The following is a 17,219-nucleotide window of genomic DNA, read 5'->3' on the forward strand; positions in this document are numbered from 1 at the left end:
GATCCAGTGAATAAGGTGGATGAGGACACATCGACATGTTCTTATTTGACAGAAACTGCCATGTACCAGAAACAATGTGTGACACGGAACACTGTCATGATGGAGGATGATTTACGCCACACTTTAAAACACACCCTCTCTCAACCGTAGCTCACACCTGACTGACTGCACCAAACAAGTTGAAACTTGTCAGACACTGTTACTAAGGTTCAACGTGCCGCTTCTGGTATTGAAGATCCCTGCCTTTCCATTGGATGGCACTCGGGAGCAGCATTCACCGCTGTGAATTTATTAATCACACCTTGTATGTATACTCTGTGAGTACACTAACCACCATCAAATCGTACACTTGGAACGGGTGCATTGGATGGTATGTGTGCTGTGTATCTTAGTAAAGCTGTTTAAAGAAGAGGCTTTTGCTAATGCTGCTAAGGCCCTCCGAGCACGGGGTACGAATTACAAATGCACAGATAATACTAAGTTACAACCTCATGACAGTGGGCGGAGACAAGCACTGCATCTTGCTATCTTGCTGGTGACTCTGGGACACATGAGGGCAGTGAGGACCCACACGTTCACCCCAGGCCCTTTCTGTCACGAAGCCTGTCCCAACCAAGGTTCTGGGAGGCAAACCACCAAACAGACCTTCTGGGTCCATGCATCAGGCAGACCTGTGGTGTTGTGCATGCTGACCATCAGCTGAAGTCAAAAGGTGACTCTCCAGTGCACTGATTTTGCTACCGTTTTCATGGCCCAGCACATTCCGCATGTACCGTGTTTCCCCGAAAATAAGACCTAGCCGGACCATCAGCTCTAATGCGTCTTTTGGAGCAAAAATTAATATAAGACCCGGTATTATATTACATTATATAATATTATAATATATAAAATATATATAAGTCTGGGTCTTATAGTAAAACAAGACTGGGTCTTATATTAATTTTTGCTCTAAAAGACGCATTAGAGCTGATGGTCCGGCTAGCTCTTATTTTCGGGAAACACAGTAGTAAGACCCTCCTGGGAGGGTGCCCTCTCTGCTAGGCCTCTCCTGCACACCTGCCTGACTGCCTGCCTGGCACAGGGCCTGGGGTGCCAACTCTCCTCAACCCCCATAGACTAACTGGGCCTAAGAGCTTGCTTTTGCCACTGGGAAGTCCCCACCCCAAAGCCTCCTAGGGGTCTGGAGTAGCTCTGCCCCGGTCCGGGCTGCCGGGTGAAACGGGCACCTTAGCAGCCATCCCGCTCCCCAACGGAGCACAACCTAGAGTCTGAAAGCATCAGACACACAGCAGAGAAGACACATGGCAAAGAAATACACCCCAGACAGCGTGAGGTCATTTTGGCGCAAATCAAGGCACTCCAACCCTTGCTAGCTACAGTCCAGAATTCCTTTATTCAGAGTTCAGCGACTCTCCACAGCTGCAGTTTCAAGAGCAATAAATCCATCTGCTCCTTGCTTATCTGAATTTCATACGAGATTAATATTCTACCTACATCTACTGACAAAGACAAATGGTTACAGAGTGCAAAACAACAATATTCTACATAAGTAAACACCGTGAAAAGCACTCAGCGAAACACATGACATTCTGCAGCTAAAAGGTGGTGTTTTGGAGGAATATATATTTTGTAAACCGAACGCTGTGTGGTCACACACAAAAAATGTCTTTAAAGTGGATGCAAAAAATATTAACATGTTGTCAAATGTGCTCCCAAGATGAAGGTCTGTAACGAAAGCACCTAATATATGTAATTGATTGAAAAGGGAAGCTATGAAGACTTGAATCGTACTTTAAGTTTATCAGTAATGTAAAATAGAGATTCATGCATCCCAGGGTACAAGCGAGGAAGTCCGCCTGCTGTGGGAGTTGCCCAACACAGGAAGCTTTGCTAAGTTAGTTTGAAATAAATAAAACAGTAGATGTGACTTTGGAAGGACTGGAAAGAGCACTTTGTGAAGCAAGGTAAATTGCCATAAATAATAAAGACTTCCTAACGGGTTTTTAGCTGTTTCAATGAGCTCACTCAAGGTTCCACACCTGCTCCCTACATTTTCCATCCCCAACCAAAAATCAAAGCAACCCTACGCCACGCAGCCCTCAGAAGGCGCTCCCTATCTGCTGAACCAATGAGGTGAGAAATCCGTATCAATTCTGTTGCCCCACTTTGCACCAAAAGGCCAAAGAAATCCATTTTCAATGGTTCGGCGTAAAGTTATAAACTCGTAAGCGTTGAGAGGTCATCAGTAGTTGCTTCAGGATTAAGCATCGCAGGACAGGATGAAGTCAGACCCCAGGATACAGCACCGACTTTCGCGGATGACATGCGCAAGTCACAGACTCTCATTTCAGAGTCATCAAGAATCCTTCCTCGTAAAGGTAAGACTTCACCACGCTGATTGCAAAATGTCTCAAACGTTTGTACACACAGAGCCAAAGTTTATACTTCTGCAGACAAATCAAGTCCCTGGAGGTGGAAAGAGGAAGGCAAGCGCCAAGACAGGCAGGGGGCACGATGGCACGTGCCCGTCACGGAGGTGTGGCCATAAGCTAAGGAGCGGGAGGTGGCAGGAAGTGGGCTGGCACAGGGAGCCATCTCGGCCACCTCTGCCGGTGGCAGGAATGTATCAGCTCGGAAAAGAACAGAACACTGTGTTAACAGCACGAGAGGGGATCTACGCTGAACGCTGTCGAGTTAGCCGTGCGGGTACGGCATGTGTTCACCACACACCAACTGCGACCATTTTCTACACACACACAGCAGTCAGTCACAAGGCAGACATAACGGGCCCGCCTTTAAAAGATATCTTTGTAAACCACGCCACGACCCATCGATGGACGAGAGAATGCACAAAATGTGGTCCGTACACACACAGTGGACTATCACTTGGCCTTAAAAAGGAAGGAGATTCTGATACCTGCTACAACATGGATGGACCCTGAAGACATGCCGAATGAAATACACCAGGCCCAGGACACACACGATATGAGTCCATTTATACAGGAGTCAAATTCATAGAGATAGAAAGTGGAATGGCCGGTGCCAGCAGCAGAGGGGAGGGAGTCATTGTTTAATGGGGACAGAGTTTCAGTTTGGGAAGGTGAAAAAGTTGCAGACCTAACAGTGGTGATGGCTACCTAACAGGGTAAATGCACTTAGAGACTCTGAACTGTACACTTACAAATAGTTAAGACTGTCAATTGTATGTTATGCATATTTTAATCACAAAAAATAATCTTTTGTAAATCTGACTTCACTAGGTATTAAGTACACGCACGATTTTTCAATGATACTCTTTTCTTGGGGGACTATTTTCATGTCGTGGGTTCTGCTAAACATTTGCTATTAGGTTGGTGCAAAAGTAACTGCGGTTTACAAGGTTAAAAATAATTGTAAAAACCGCAATAAGTTTTGTACCAACCTAATAATTGTGCCTATGGTCGTCTTGTAAAGGTGGGAAATTTGGAGAATTCCGTAATTATTCTAAGTAATAAAATTTGGAATTGCTCCTGACCGTAAAAAAAAATTACACAAACACTTTCCTTTTTAATAGGAATTTAATTTAATACAAATGTATGAATTCATTTAAATTAATTAAATGAATAATTCAAGAATAATTCAAATAAATTAAATTTTATTAAGTAATGATTTAACAGTTAAATCATAAAATAATTCATTTAATTTAATACCAACTTAATTAATATGTTGAATGAAGTTAAAACTGAATTCATGCCTATAAATTACACATACGACCACGTTGTCAAACAGGTGCTTCTTCATGCAAAGAAAAACATGATTTAGGAAAGTAAATCGAGGTCTGTAGCCGTATTCCGAAGTTTCAGTTAAATGGTGAGTGTTAGGGCCCCTTTAGAAGGACTCCATGGGTGTGTGTAATTCCTCAGCCTGGCGCTTCACACCCCATGCAGACAGTCGCTAAATTACTGGGAAAGAGAGGACAGTGTTGCTATACACGCAAAGTTTCTGGCCATCTCCCAGACCAGCCGAGCTCAACACCACTGACATTTGGCGCGAGATAATTCTCCGCTGTGCGTGGGGGTGGGAGAGGCCGTCCTGGGCATGGTAGGGTATTTAGCAGCACCCCTGTCGACCCTCTCGATGCTGTCCTGTCACACTCACACCCCTGAGCTGTGACAATCCACTATGTCCCTAGACTTTGCCAAGCGTTCCCTGGAGAGAAAAATCACCCCCGTTGAAAATTACTGTCCTACATTGAGAGATATTTTTGGGATCACCCACGTTTATAAAGAAAACCAACAGGGAACATTAAGCAAAACAATATACTCTGATTGGGGAGAAGAGCAGAAGCAGTGAAAAGCATCAGCAATGAAAGGATTCTTGCATCACTTTCAGGGCCCCTGATGCCCGTCTTACAACCAGAATCTATCACCAAGTTCAAGCGTTTATTCTTGAATTTAATGCAGCAATAACTTCATTCATGTGCATATAAGCCAAATCCACTACACTACCAACGCATTGGTTGGGAAGAGACAGCTTGGGTTCGAGAGGAAAGGAATTCCCAGCTTGTGGGAATCACTCAGCAGCTTTCCTGACAACCTGCAAGGAGAGTCTGTGGGGCTCCACGCGTGACTTCTGTATCACACAAAGCAGCGGAAGAAAGGAAAGGACACCGAATACATCTTAACCGCAGACTGGAAGGCGGGAGGGGCAAAAAAGACCTGAACTGTGTTACCCATCAGCGCTTCATCGAGGGCTTTCCACAGGAAGCCACAAGAAGCGCCTGTTGGATTCAAGGTATCCACATGGAATTCACGTCTTCAAATCAACAAGCTGGGGTTCCCCAGGCACCTGTGAGGCTTTAGCGCTTTGGATAAGACAGATGAGCAATGCCTCAGTCTACCCCCCAGGCCTGGTGATCCGACCATGTGAGAAGCCAGCTTCAGTCTGACCACCCGCCGCCCCCCACCCCGCAGTGGTTTGGTCTTTAACCCGTTCCCTGCTTCGTCCTCAGCACCATGTCCAGTTCTAATTCATTCTAACGGGGAACTCTTCAGGTCCCAAGCATTGCTTCTCTCACCATCGTGGCACCTTCTGGCTACAACTACCTCGGATCAATCCCTTCTTGGATTTTATGAATAAAAAGGAATCAGTGAGAATTGGCTACCCACCCCAGTTACTTAGACCCTCTCCCCCCCCCAAAAAAAAGGCAATCAGAGACACATAAGAAAGCAGAAGGCAAGAGCTGAGAACAAGTTACACACAATACACACACATAAACCCACAGCCACTGGGCAAACAGACGCAGCCCAAAAGCAAACATTGGGCATTTCAGGGTCCTCAGTCACTTGCAAGAAAAGAACTAGGAGGGAGAGGGGAACACGGGATGACACCACAACGTGCCCGTACCATTTTCTTGCACTAAAACACTCTGAGGTAGGGATGAACTTGCCCATTGTACAGAAGAGAAGACCGAGGCTCAGAGGCTTTAACCAACTCCCCATGTCGCAGAGGGTGCAGGTGATGGAGCAGGAGGTAAAGCAAGAGCTGTTGAACTTCAAGTCAGCCCTCTCTCCTCCCCTTCTGTCCTCACATTGATGGTGACCGTGATCGGGACAAAGCGTGCTCGTGCTCTCACTCCCAGCGAGCTGACCCACCAACGGAAACATCCAGGCCCCTCTGAAGGCAGTTCCTGGAGACAGCGTGGATGGACAGCTGGCTTCCAGGTGGTTCTTTGCAGCAATAAGGTGGGCACATGCCCACCCAATGGGCCCTTCAGTCTGACTTAATCACCCCGAAAGCTGACAACAGCAAGGGCTTTCTGAGGTCCCAGCTGCAGAAGGAACTGGAAGGTGTCCCCTAACTTGACTCTCCGTCATACACCGCAGTTTTTCTCATGGAAAGCCTCACTCTCGGTACTTGCCTGGCCAGAACTTTCTCTCCTGAGCATGCTCTGAAGGTGGAGAAGCCCAGCCTGGCCCCTGCACCTTCTGAACTTGGTGGCTCCAGCCAGCAGAGGGACAGGGAACAGCCAGGCGGGGGTCCCCAGCAGCCATGGGAGGCTCTCAGCCTCTCAGTGCCATGGTTCTCTTGTCTGGACAATGGAAGCAACAATGGTGCCAACCTCAGCGGGCCATCTGAGGGGTCAGTGGAGACAAAGCAGCGTCCGGTTCACACACACCAAAGCTGTGCAAACGTGCTCACAGCGGCTCTCCAAACTGGAGAGATCCCAAACGCCCTTGCACGAGGGAATGCGTAAATGAACACTGGACATCCCCACCATGGCCTATGATTCAGTATGAAGAAGGCACGGGCTGGGGCAGCCGGATGGCTCAGATGGTTAGAGCGCAAGCTCCGAACAACGAGGTTGCCGGTTCAATTCCCGCATGGGATGGTGGCCTGTGCCCGCTGCGACTAAAGATGGAAAACGGTGACTAGACTTGGAGCTGAGCTGCGCCCTTCACGACTAGAAGGAAATACGACTTGGAGCTGATGGGCCCTGGAGAAACACACTGTACCCCAACAGTCCCCAATAAAATTTAAAAAAACAACAACAAAAAACCTGAAACAAATTTTAAAAAAAAGAAGAGGAAGGCAGGAGCTGCTGATACACACAACTTGGATGGATCGCAAGGGCTACAGGCTGAGTGAAGAAAGGCAGTCTCCAAAGGCCACAAGTTGTAGGACCCCATTTATGACACAGTCTTGAAATGACAACATTGGAGAGACGGAGAGCTCCGTGGTTGGCAGGAGCGGCCAGGGTTGCCATAAAGGAATAGCACAGAAGCTTCCCTTGTGGTGAGGGTCAGCTCTGCATTGGATGGTGGCGGTGGTTGCACGAATCTATACGTGGGAGAACATTTCGTACAGCTGTACACACATGCATACACACACCCGCACACAAGCGCACGTAAAAACCGGCCAGATGCGGATAAGGTCGCGTTTGTCTCCACAGGGCCAATGTCAAGTTCCTACTTTGGACAACGCACTCTCTTCACGTAAGATGTAATCACAGGGGCGAGGAAGGCGGGCGGCTACTCTGGAACTCACTGTGCTATCTTTGCAACTTTTTGTGCGTCTAACACGATTTCAAAACAGAAGGCTTCAAAAACTCACAGTGTCTGATTCATGAACTGATACAATGCAGTCTATTTCGCACAGTGGGAAGTACTTGGCAATTCCAAGGAATGAAGCACTGTGCCACGCGCTACAACATGGAGGGACCTTGAAAACATGCTGAGGAAAGGAAACGGGTCAAAAGGAACACACAATGTAGCATTCCATTTACATGAAACATCCAGAATGGAAGTCACATGGTGGTTGTCGGGGGCCAGGAGGGCCAGGAATGGGAAATGACTGCCAATGGGATCAGATTCTTTTGGGAGTGATGGAATGCTTTTAAATTGACTGCGGTGATGGTTGCACAACTCAATGAATCTGCTAAAAACCACTGAACTGTACACGTCAAATGGGTAACGTGTTGCTATGTGAGTTACAGCTCAATAAAGTTGTTACCAAAATACGTCTGGCACATAGTAAGTGTTGGCAAATGTTTTGCCATGATTTACTATTCTTTCTGCACCTGCGGCCGTTTGGTAGAAGATTCACCTTTGATGCTCTTTCAATATACACGCTGCCCCTGCATTACCGAGGGGGGTGTATCCTTCAGGTGTGTCCAGGTAGACACAGATGGCAGCTCTAATGTGAAGGGAATCAGAATCAAAGCCTCCTGTGGACACTTGTGCAGGCAGGGTCAAGTTCAAAATCCCTCTTTTTCCTCACGCCCTTTCTGTTCCCCCTTCACTCCCCTCCATTCCAGACTGGTTTATCAACTCTTCCCGTCCTCCCTCCAAAAATGCTTTCTTATTCCTGGTTCCTCACCTTTGAGGAACCCGTCTACAGCACACTTCTTCAGTGCACAGCAAAATCCCAGCCACCACCAACCCCAACTCAAGTCTCCCTTCCACGAGGAGGGTCCGGCCTTCCTCGGCTGACAGACCCTTCCTTGGAATTCCCACAGCAGAGAACATCTGCGCCATCCATGGGACAGTCATCCACAGCCCAGCTGTGCACCAGCCACCCGCCTGTAGTGCACCCATAATGCCTCACCCCCAAACCAAGACATATCTCCTATATCTTTGTATATTCCACAACGCTGCACAAGAGATTCAAACAATGGTCATCCCAGAAACCGACTTTTTTTTCATGCAAAGTGGTCTGAAAAGGATGCTTTTGATTCGGGTAAGACATGGCCTCATTGCCAATGGGATGAAACAGAACAGCCAATATGGCGGCTGCAGACCCAGGAGGCCCCGTTCTCGGTACGTCTAGACTCTCTACCCTGACACCAGTCCTTGCAGGGTTCAGATGAAGGAAAACACCTCCTCAGGGGCCTACGTCACAGACCACGCTGCCTCAGGACGGTGTCAGGCAAGGTGTTTACAGAAAATTCTCGCTGGGTCACACGTAGTGACACAGCAGCCTGTCAATTTTCCAAACACATTCCGACAGGGACATACAAGTCAAAGGGAACCTGTCAGAAACCGCTGTTGCTTGTTATCAGTCAGCCTTCTGAGGAAAAACAAGTACCTCAAATAAAGCAAACACACTTCAACCATCATCCGCATTTCCCCTGTCCTAAAATTTCTGACTTCCAGAAGCTAAATAAAAAAGGTATGTTATGAAGTACTAATGCACATAAGCATTTTTTTTTTGCTAGCAAAGGCACCTCTTACAAGAAATCTTGAGAAATGCCTGTTTCCAGTACATACTGCCAGCACAGTAATATTTAATTTTTCAACACGGAAAACATGGAGAGGGCAAAGGGACATTCATGACATAACACAAAATCCGTTTTACAACTTCACTTACTCAGAGCCAAATGTCAGCCAATTCCTTCTTCCTTCTGGGGCTTATGTTTAGGCCTATTTTCTGTCTTCCGTTACCTGGTAATGAAAAACACCCAGAGTGAGGCATCAGGGTCCATGAAAACATTCCGAAGCGCATTCTCGACCGCTCCATAAGCAGGCAGATATCTGCGATCGGGGTGTCAGAAAGCGGAAATGATAACTACGACCGGTGGTGCATTTCAGGCTTGCGTCTCTGTTTAGAGCGTACAGGACTATCGTTCACACAAACCCGTTCAAAACTTCCACGGTCTCAGAGCCCACGATGATCCTGTCACTTCCATAACTGAACAATGTACTCAGCTCTAACGACAGATATGTTCTTCCCCACCACCCTCAAGCACGCTAACTGAGAACACAGGTATTTCCAGGTTCGGTGCAACTCGGCTAATTTTTCACTGACAACAAGGCCTCATTCAGTCTTGTGGAAAAATGGAAACGGCGTTCAATGCTGCTCTGGTGTTAGGGACACAGAGGGTCCCAGGCCTTGGGGAGCTGACCCACCCTGGCAGTGAGAAGGGGGAAGTTGGTGATGGAAGAGCAGGAGCATTAAAACCAGCCAGTAGATTGCCAAACGAGATCATTTAACATGAGATAGAATGATTCAAAGTCAGACTGGGGAGTGGAACAGAAAGTGACCAGGGGTCAAGTTTACACTGGAGGCTGGGATGGAGCTTTTTGAGGTGGGAGCACTTGCATGGGGATGGGTGACAAGGGCCAGGCTGTAGACACAGCAAGTGCAAATGTCCTGTGGTGAGAATAACCGTGGTGAGGGAGAGGCAGGCCAGTGGGCTGGGCAGCAGAAGGGAGTGACGGCAGGACTGGATCCCAGGGGACTCTGCAGCCAATGGAAAGGGGACTGCCAGGTGGAATGGATATGTGACAGGGAGGGGGGAAAGAGAATGCAGGACGACCTCCAGGTTCCAGCTTGGGAAACAACTTAGTAGGTGGTACCATTTCCTGGGACGCAGGAAGGCTGGGGGGAAGAGAAAGCAAGACTCTTTTATGTGTTAACTTTGAGAAGCCCCTTAGACCTCCAAGTGGACTGGTAACAAGGTAATTAAATACCCAAGTATGAGCAAGTGGAAGAGGTCACAGGTAAGTCTGGGAGCCATTCTCTAACCACGATCTTTAAAGTTATGGACTTGGGTGGCCGGTTGGTTCAGTTGGTTAGAACGCGGTGCTCATACCACCAAGGCCGCCAGTTCGATTCCCACACGGGCCAGTGAGCTGCGCTCTCCACAACTAGATTGAAAACAATGACTTGACTTGGAGGTCAGCTGTACCTTCCACATCTAGCTTGAAAAACAACAACTTGGAGCCAACGGGTCCTGGAAAAACACACTGCTCCCCAATATTCCCCAATTAAAAAAAAAAAAAAAGGAAAGAAAAAGCTACGGGCTGGGACCAGAGCATTGAAAGCAGGGTTTCTGCAGCTCAGCACTGCTGATGTTTTGGATCAGACCATTCTCTGTGGTGGGGGCTGCCTGGGCACTGCAGGATGTGTGACACCCTTGGGCTCTACCCATGAGGTAGCAATCCACCGCTGCCCCAGCTATAACCACGAAAACTGACCCCCAGATGTGTCCCCTGGAGGGCACAACTGCCCTGCTGAGAACCACTGGTCTGAGACTGCAAGACCAGGATCCAACCCTGAAAGAGAGGAGCTTGCCAACGAGACATGCAAGGAGCATGTGTGTGGGAGGTAGCAGGGAGTCCACAATGGTGGGGTGTCCCTGGCTTGTAGGAACAAATGTCTCTCAAAAATCAGGGAGGGATTAGCATATAACTGTGGCTGACAGACGAATGACAGGGAGGGCAGCAGATGACAAGGGATTACACTGCGTCCTCTGCACGAACAAGCATTGTGTGGAAGAAATCTAGAGAGACTTCCCGGAAGAGGCGAAGCTCACCTTGGCCCGTAAAGTCAGGTGAGGAGGAAAAGAAAGGGGCTGCACCTTGAGTGGTGCTCGAGGCAACGAATCGGGGCAAGACGACGGCACCAAGCTTTGTAAAAATGTCCTGACGCACTCATGGTGCTCGGGAAAGAGGACGCTGACAGCGGAGTACCAGAAGGGTGGTTAATGGATAGACTGGGGCTGCCCCTCCCAGCAGGGGGAAGAAGCAGCCGCCTGGGCAAGGCAGTCCTGCAGATGGCATACTCCCAGAGGGGGCTTCTCCCAAATGCTGGACAACTCTCTGTAGTTCCACCTCAGCAGGAGCCTGCTAGCTGGCTGGGCCAAAGAGTAATATTCCATCTGCTAAACCATGTGTGTGGGCAGCCATCTCAGGGGAGGGGACCAGAAGTCAGGAGGCAGGGACCCGCCAACGGGGAGCTCCAGGCCCGACCAGTAAGAACAACTGCAGGGTGGTGCTGGCTCAGAGACCGCCCCGCAGCAGGAGACCCGAGCCTTTTCTCTCTGACCTGCGCCTGTATCATCCTGGCCCCAAATCCCAAGAGCGCTCCAATCTGGACCATCAGCAATCGGGCTAAAGAAGCACCTCATGAAAAGACAAGACGCGACGTTTCCTGGCTCTTTGTCTTCATTTTCTCTAAGCTTGCAAGGGCACGTATCCCCACGGACACTGCCCAAAACGCTTAACTGTGTGCAAATGCTGACAAACTCAGCCAGATGTTACTGCCCATTCTTCCCTCCTTCCACAGCTGTGCACATACACTGCATTATAGAAAAAGTTAAAAACAAAAACAAAAGCAGGAGAACAGAGTTACGGGCCTCACTTTGCTCCTAATTAATTAGAAGACACTCTCTGGGGACCAGAGGTTCCTCAGCTGTGAAATGAGAATATTAGATTATTTATGACGTTTCATCCGCATCAAAAAATCCGAGGAACCATTTTCCTGTTGACTTCCCTTTGTAAAATGTCTAAGGGAAAACACTCGCAGAGAACTGAACCAAGAACTTGCAAAAGGATTGCCAGAGGAGGGTGGGAAAGAGGATCGTATGTATCCATCTGTCCCGCAGACAACAGAGCTCAGAAATATACCCAAAGGGTGCACTAGTTTTCCAAAGTTGCTGTAACGGTGAACGATTCCACTCCAGAGAAATTCGAGTTGTAGCGTCATGAAAACAACGCAAAAAATCCGAAATGTGTTTTCAGAAGCCACTGAGCATGACAGACAGGGAAGGTGCAGTTTCCTCCTGAGTCCTCTTCTGTTTTCAGCGAGCCCTGAAATAACCGGGCTAACAGCCAGGAGCTGAAACAGGTACTGGCATGTAACGGGGACAGTCGAGTGCCAGACAATTCTGAACCAGCTCATTTGCTACAAGGTTCAAGTTCTGTGTAGTGAGGCTTTGGTTTGCTGCATTCTCCGTACCGAACAGCATTTCAGTATTTTGAGGCGGCGCATTCAAACACAGATTTCACATCCTTTAAATCAGTGGTTCTCAAATGGGACTGATTGTATAACCCCCCCCACCCCCCACCAGGAGACACTGGGCAATGTCTGGAGACATTTTTTAGTTGGCAGGACAGGAGGAAGAATGGTCCTGGCATCTAGGGAGGCCGGGATACTGCTGAACAGCTTACAGCACACAGGACAGCCCCACCCTTAGCCAAGAATTATCTGGCGCAAACAGCACTCCTGCCAAGGTGGACCCTACTAACATAATTTTACAGGAGGTATAGATCCTATATACTTTCATCTTCCAAACCATTTTTATTTTCAAAGTCATACATCTACATAGTTTTTTAGAAAGTTAAATACAGCGGAGGCAAAGGACTGCTCTTTTGAATTACAAGCTTTTTAGCACCATCTATCCCCAATTCTATTTCCAAAAGCAACCACTTTCCTACCTTAGAACTGTGTGCGTTATTGGAAGTGTTCCCAGGTATTGATTTCTGCGATTGCGGAAGAATCTGCTTATAAGGTTCCCTATCAACTTCAGACCTTCCTTGATTGCGTCACACATAGAAGAGAAAGTTTGGCTTTTAAAGTCCCTTCCACCAAGGCTGTGCTTACCTCCCCCCCGTTTTCCCAATAGTAGAGGTGTTTGGGGTTAAATCTATACACACTTCTTCACAACAGAATGGGCACTGCTGAGCAGGCAGTGTGCTACGCTCACGATCCCTTTCTTATACAACTTTTGTGTTTTCCTGCGGTTATGAGTTGCCTTTGTTTTTAAGCCTTAGTTTCCTTTGTATTCTTTGGTGATTCTTCCCACACTCTCCACAATCTTTCTTTTTTTCACATGATCAAACCCTCACATGTCAGTGCCATGTCTTTCCACTGCTCCCCTCCCCTGCAAACATTACACACCAGACCTTCCTTCTGAATTTTCCCGTCTCTGCTCCCCTCACACTTGTCAGCACGAGCCCCAAAAACACAGCAACGACTGGAGCATTCCTTCTGTTTCTGGGATCCCAAATCTCCCTGTTACTTGATTTACTCTCTCGTTTTGGTGGGGGCTTCCTGAGAAGTGCTGTATGTGAAAAGCTACATTTCACTGATGTCCTGAATATACGTAAATAACTTTATTCTGTCCTCAGTTAACAACCAGTCAGTCAGAGGAATGACTTCACAATTCTGAGTAAAAATTATGTTCACAGACCTCAAAGCTCAGTCTGTTTTCCAACTTCCAGTGTTGCTCTAAGACATCTGATGTCATTCTCATTCTAGATCCTTTTTTTTTTTTTTTTTTTGAATCCAGGAAAGTGCTTACAATACTGCCCTTATCCCTAATATTCAAAAATGACATGGTGACGAGCCTTCGTGCAATAATTTTTTTTTTCGATGTGCTTAATTTTTAGTCAACTGAGCTAGTCAGTTGGTGTGAAATTTCTCTCCTTCAGATTTGAGTTTTTCCCCTCCTTTCCCTGGAATCCCTACTAGGCAAAAGTCTGAGTAACTGTATCTCGTCTGCCTGATAAAACTTTGGTACCTTCACTTCCAATGATGCATCCATCAGTCACACAAGCCTGCTGAGAACTTGAAACGTGGCTCGTACAACCAAGGAACTGACAGCATTTTTATTTAATTTTCATCTACTTAAGTTTAAATAGTCACACGTGGCCATATAAGACAGCACAAATCTAAAGATTATGAAAAAGGGGGGGAAGACAACAAAGGAAAAGGAATTGGCTTTTGGGCCAACTCTAAGATGCCATTCAAACTTGGGTTCAGAAAAAACGATTGGGTGCAATTTCTAAATCCCCACCATCACTACTTTCACTGTCACGTTCTATGCTTTAATTCCTGACAGTCCCTCCTTCCTTATAAGAACTGGAGCACTTTTTAGAGTGGTATCATGCAAGTAGAAACATCCCTCTGTAGCTAAGAATGGGTTTTGTTACACCTGCTGTATACACAGGGCACTGAAGTGCCCTCCTTTCTCCTGAGGGGTGAGAGAAAGGTACCTCACAAAACAGAAATTTGCATTACAGGGATAACAGTCACAGCATAAAAACGAAGCACAGCATTAAAAATAAGAAAACCAACAGGATAGACAAGACAAAAGGCAAATTCCTGACAGCAACTTCTTTGTATGGCACCCTGACACTGCATTCAGAGGGCACCCCCACCATCCCCTGCTTTGGTAAGAAACACCCCTTCCATATACTGGGTGCTCCAGAGGGTAGGAACTAGAAAGGCATATCAGGGAATTCTCTGTGTGTGTGTTTGTTCATTCATTCATTCGCCCATTCATTCAACAAATGGCACAAGCATAAAAACTCTCATTCATTCATTCATTCATTCATTCATTCATTCATGCGTTTGGTCATTCATTCAACAAACGGCACAAACATAACAAACTGCTATCCAGGCATACTATTAACAATGACTGAGGCAGAAAACAGAACAAAACCCCCCGTAAGTCCTGTGCACCGTCCAGAGCTAGTGAGCCCATAGTTTCATCTGACTCACTGGGAACCACATTCACCAACGTTTAGTGACCAGAACACAGCAGGCCCATAATAGGTATGCATTCAAAACAAATAAAGAGCAGCAGTGAAATGAAAAGATACATCTTTTTTTTCAACTCTGAATAAAAATAAACATACTAGCACCGTAGGTATGAAGAAATAAACATTTGGGGGAAATTGTTCATTTTTTTATTTAAGGATCAATGGGGAGACACATTTTCTTCATCTGTTGTTCAGATAAGTTACTCAATACCCATTTGTTTCTGCAAACTATGGCATTTTATTATGCGTGCGGGTTTTCCAGTTCCATGTAAAAGTGTGAGCTATTCCAATAAAGAGAGAAAGAGGCACTCAACAAGACATTTCTATAAACCTGATTTCTTCTTTCATGTATTCTGAGGCTCACTAACAAGTATTTCATGCTTGGAAAACTGGCAAAATCAATACTTATCAACACATATTGAGGTACATGAGGGCACGTGCATTTACCCAGACCCCACGCCCGTAAGGTCCATCCACATGTCACAAATAAAAATCACTTCCCAACTCACCCCACAAAATGCCAAATAAATTCCACACAAAAAGACCAAGATGTGATTTGGCACGTGGAAATCTGGTATGAGATAAGGGAATAACATGACCCGATTGGGCTTCTAAGTCTATAATCCATCCAGAGCTAATAACAATGGGAAAAACAAAAAACAAACCCACGGCAAATTTTAATAAGCAATTAGTCATGCAGTATTTGTTTCTCAGCATTTACCGTTATTATTGTTTCCATCAGAGCGATAGATTAAATTTTACTTAGTGGCAGGAAGCTCATCTTTGGTGAGAGAAAAGGAACCAGAACATTTAAAGATGATATAGCAAAGCAGTGGGATAACAGTTTTTGTATTCAGCAAAGTGTTGCTCAGCAGCAATTCGAAGCTGCCCAGATATTGTACCAAACTCTATCAAGATAATCCTCATGTGATACTAATCAATGTTTGTTTACAGATGACAGAATGTATCAGGAGGTAGGAAAGAATCCTAATGATACTCTCCCTCACCTCCCAAAGCACTGTCTCTACGTCCTGCAATGGGCATGAGGCATCATTTTAAACGTACCTTTCAAGCACATTTTTTATGTAGTCACTGAAATAATCACAAAAGTTTCAGAACACCTTATGGTCCTGGTGTCATTAGGTTTCAGTTTCTACCATTATGTTTCAGTTTCTATCATTTGCAAAACACAGCATCCTCCCCCCTCACCTGGAAAGGTCAAGCTGAAAGGTCTTCAGCTTCATAACAAACACAGCAAGCAAATCCCTTCTGTGAAACAATTACATTGAACGATTTCCTTAAAAAAAAAAAAAAAAAAAAAAAGCAAAAAACAAAACAAAAAAATCCTCAAAATCTAGGACACTGGTTTCAAGGGTCAACTAACTCAAAACTAACTCACACACACACACACACACTCCTATTCACAAACCAAAGTGCTTTTTCAAGTGTCACCTCCTTATTTAGGACATCAGAAAGGTGTCCTAAATAAAAATAAACACTAACATGAAAACACCAACACTCTTAAACACATTCACTGGAGTTTCCCAATACTGAAGGAAGGACATCTAAAATGACTTTTCCAAAAATGGGGACTTGTTTTTAAGCCTCAAACTCCACAATTGGGAGACAGCGGTCCCCTGGGAGTTCTGGTCTAGTTTATACTGAGGGTCAGGGCTGCTCCCAAACCCTTTACCTCAGTGGTTCTGAACTGGGGGTGACGGTGTCCCCCCAAGACATTTTAGGTCGCCATAAAAGGTGGTGAGATGTTTCCAGTAAGTAGTGCATAAAAACTAGATCAGTGCCTACAACGGGCCGCTCAGGAAGAATGACGTAATTCCATGGGCATCGGGCAGTGGAAGAGGTCAAAATGAAGGGCACGACAGGTGTCGTCTGAGGACAACAGGAAATGGGACAAACGGGCTGTGAAGGAATCTCTCCCCACCCCTTGTATACCCTTGGGCCAGGCAGCATCAGCCCTCCACCTTCTTATCTGTACAATGGGGAGAACCAACGGCCATTGTTCACGAGGACCTTAGGGGTGCACACCACCTTCCGTACATGGAAAGAGCAGAGATCCCTGCCTCGTACACGATGCACTGAGCTAAGTACGTACTGACTAAAACCGCTTTGGCCACTGCAGTCTATACATTATGGAATCAGCTTTGGCTCCAGACAAGAACCTGTGAGCTTCCTGGTTCCCTCTCCCTGGAAACATGGGCGGAAAGACACTCCATTACATGGCTGCTGGGAGGAAGAGAGACACGCATTACACATAAACTCCGTAGCAAAGGTCCTGGCCCGTCACAGCTATAAATCAGAGGCCATTATTGTTGGCTATTTTTAACAGAGAACAGCAAAGGTCCTGAGCTGATCCCCCAAATAGCGCAGTTCCAAATCTTTCCTTCTCATCAA

The 17,219-nt window shown here is 46.4% G+C and overlaps 1 protein-coding gene across 7 annotated transcripts in view; it reads right to left on the bottom strand.

Annotated features, from left to right (window-relative positions):
* TBL1X (transducin beta like 1 X-linked) overlaps positions 1 to 17,219 on the bottom strand; it is a 182,192-nt gene that overhangs the window by 99,678 nt on the left and 65,295 nt on the right. For 6 of the 7 annotated variants that reach the window (XM_074324200.1, XM_074324202.1, XM_074324198.1 and 3 more), the window contains one exon: positions 8,848 to 8,921. The exons of the other annotated variant lie outside the window; for it this stretch is intronic. The gene's annotated coding sequence lies outside the window, so the exon portion shown is untranslated. The remainder of the gene's footprint in view (positions 1 to 8,847; positions 8,922 to 17,219) is intronic. 7 annotated transcript variants of the gene reach the window in all.

The sequence above is a fragment of the Rhinolophus sinicus genome, chromosome X (genome assembly GCF_036562045.2).
Source record: "Rhinolophus sinicus isolate RSC01 chromosome X, ASM3656204v1, whole genome shotgun sequence".
Taxonomy (NCBI): Eukaryota; Metazoa; Chordata; class Mammalia; order Chiroptera; family Rhinolophidae; genus Rhinolophus; species Rhinolophus sinicus.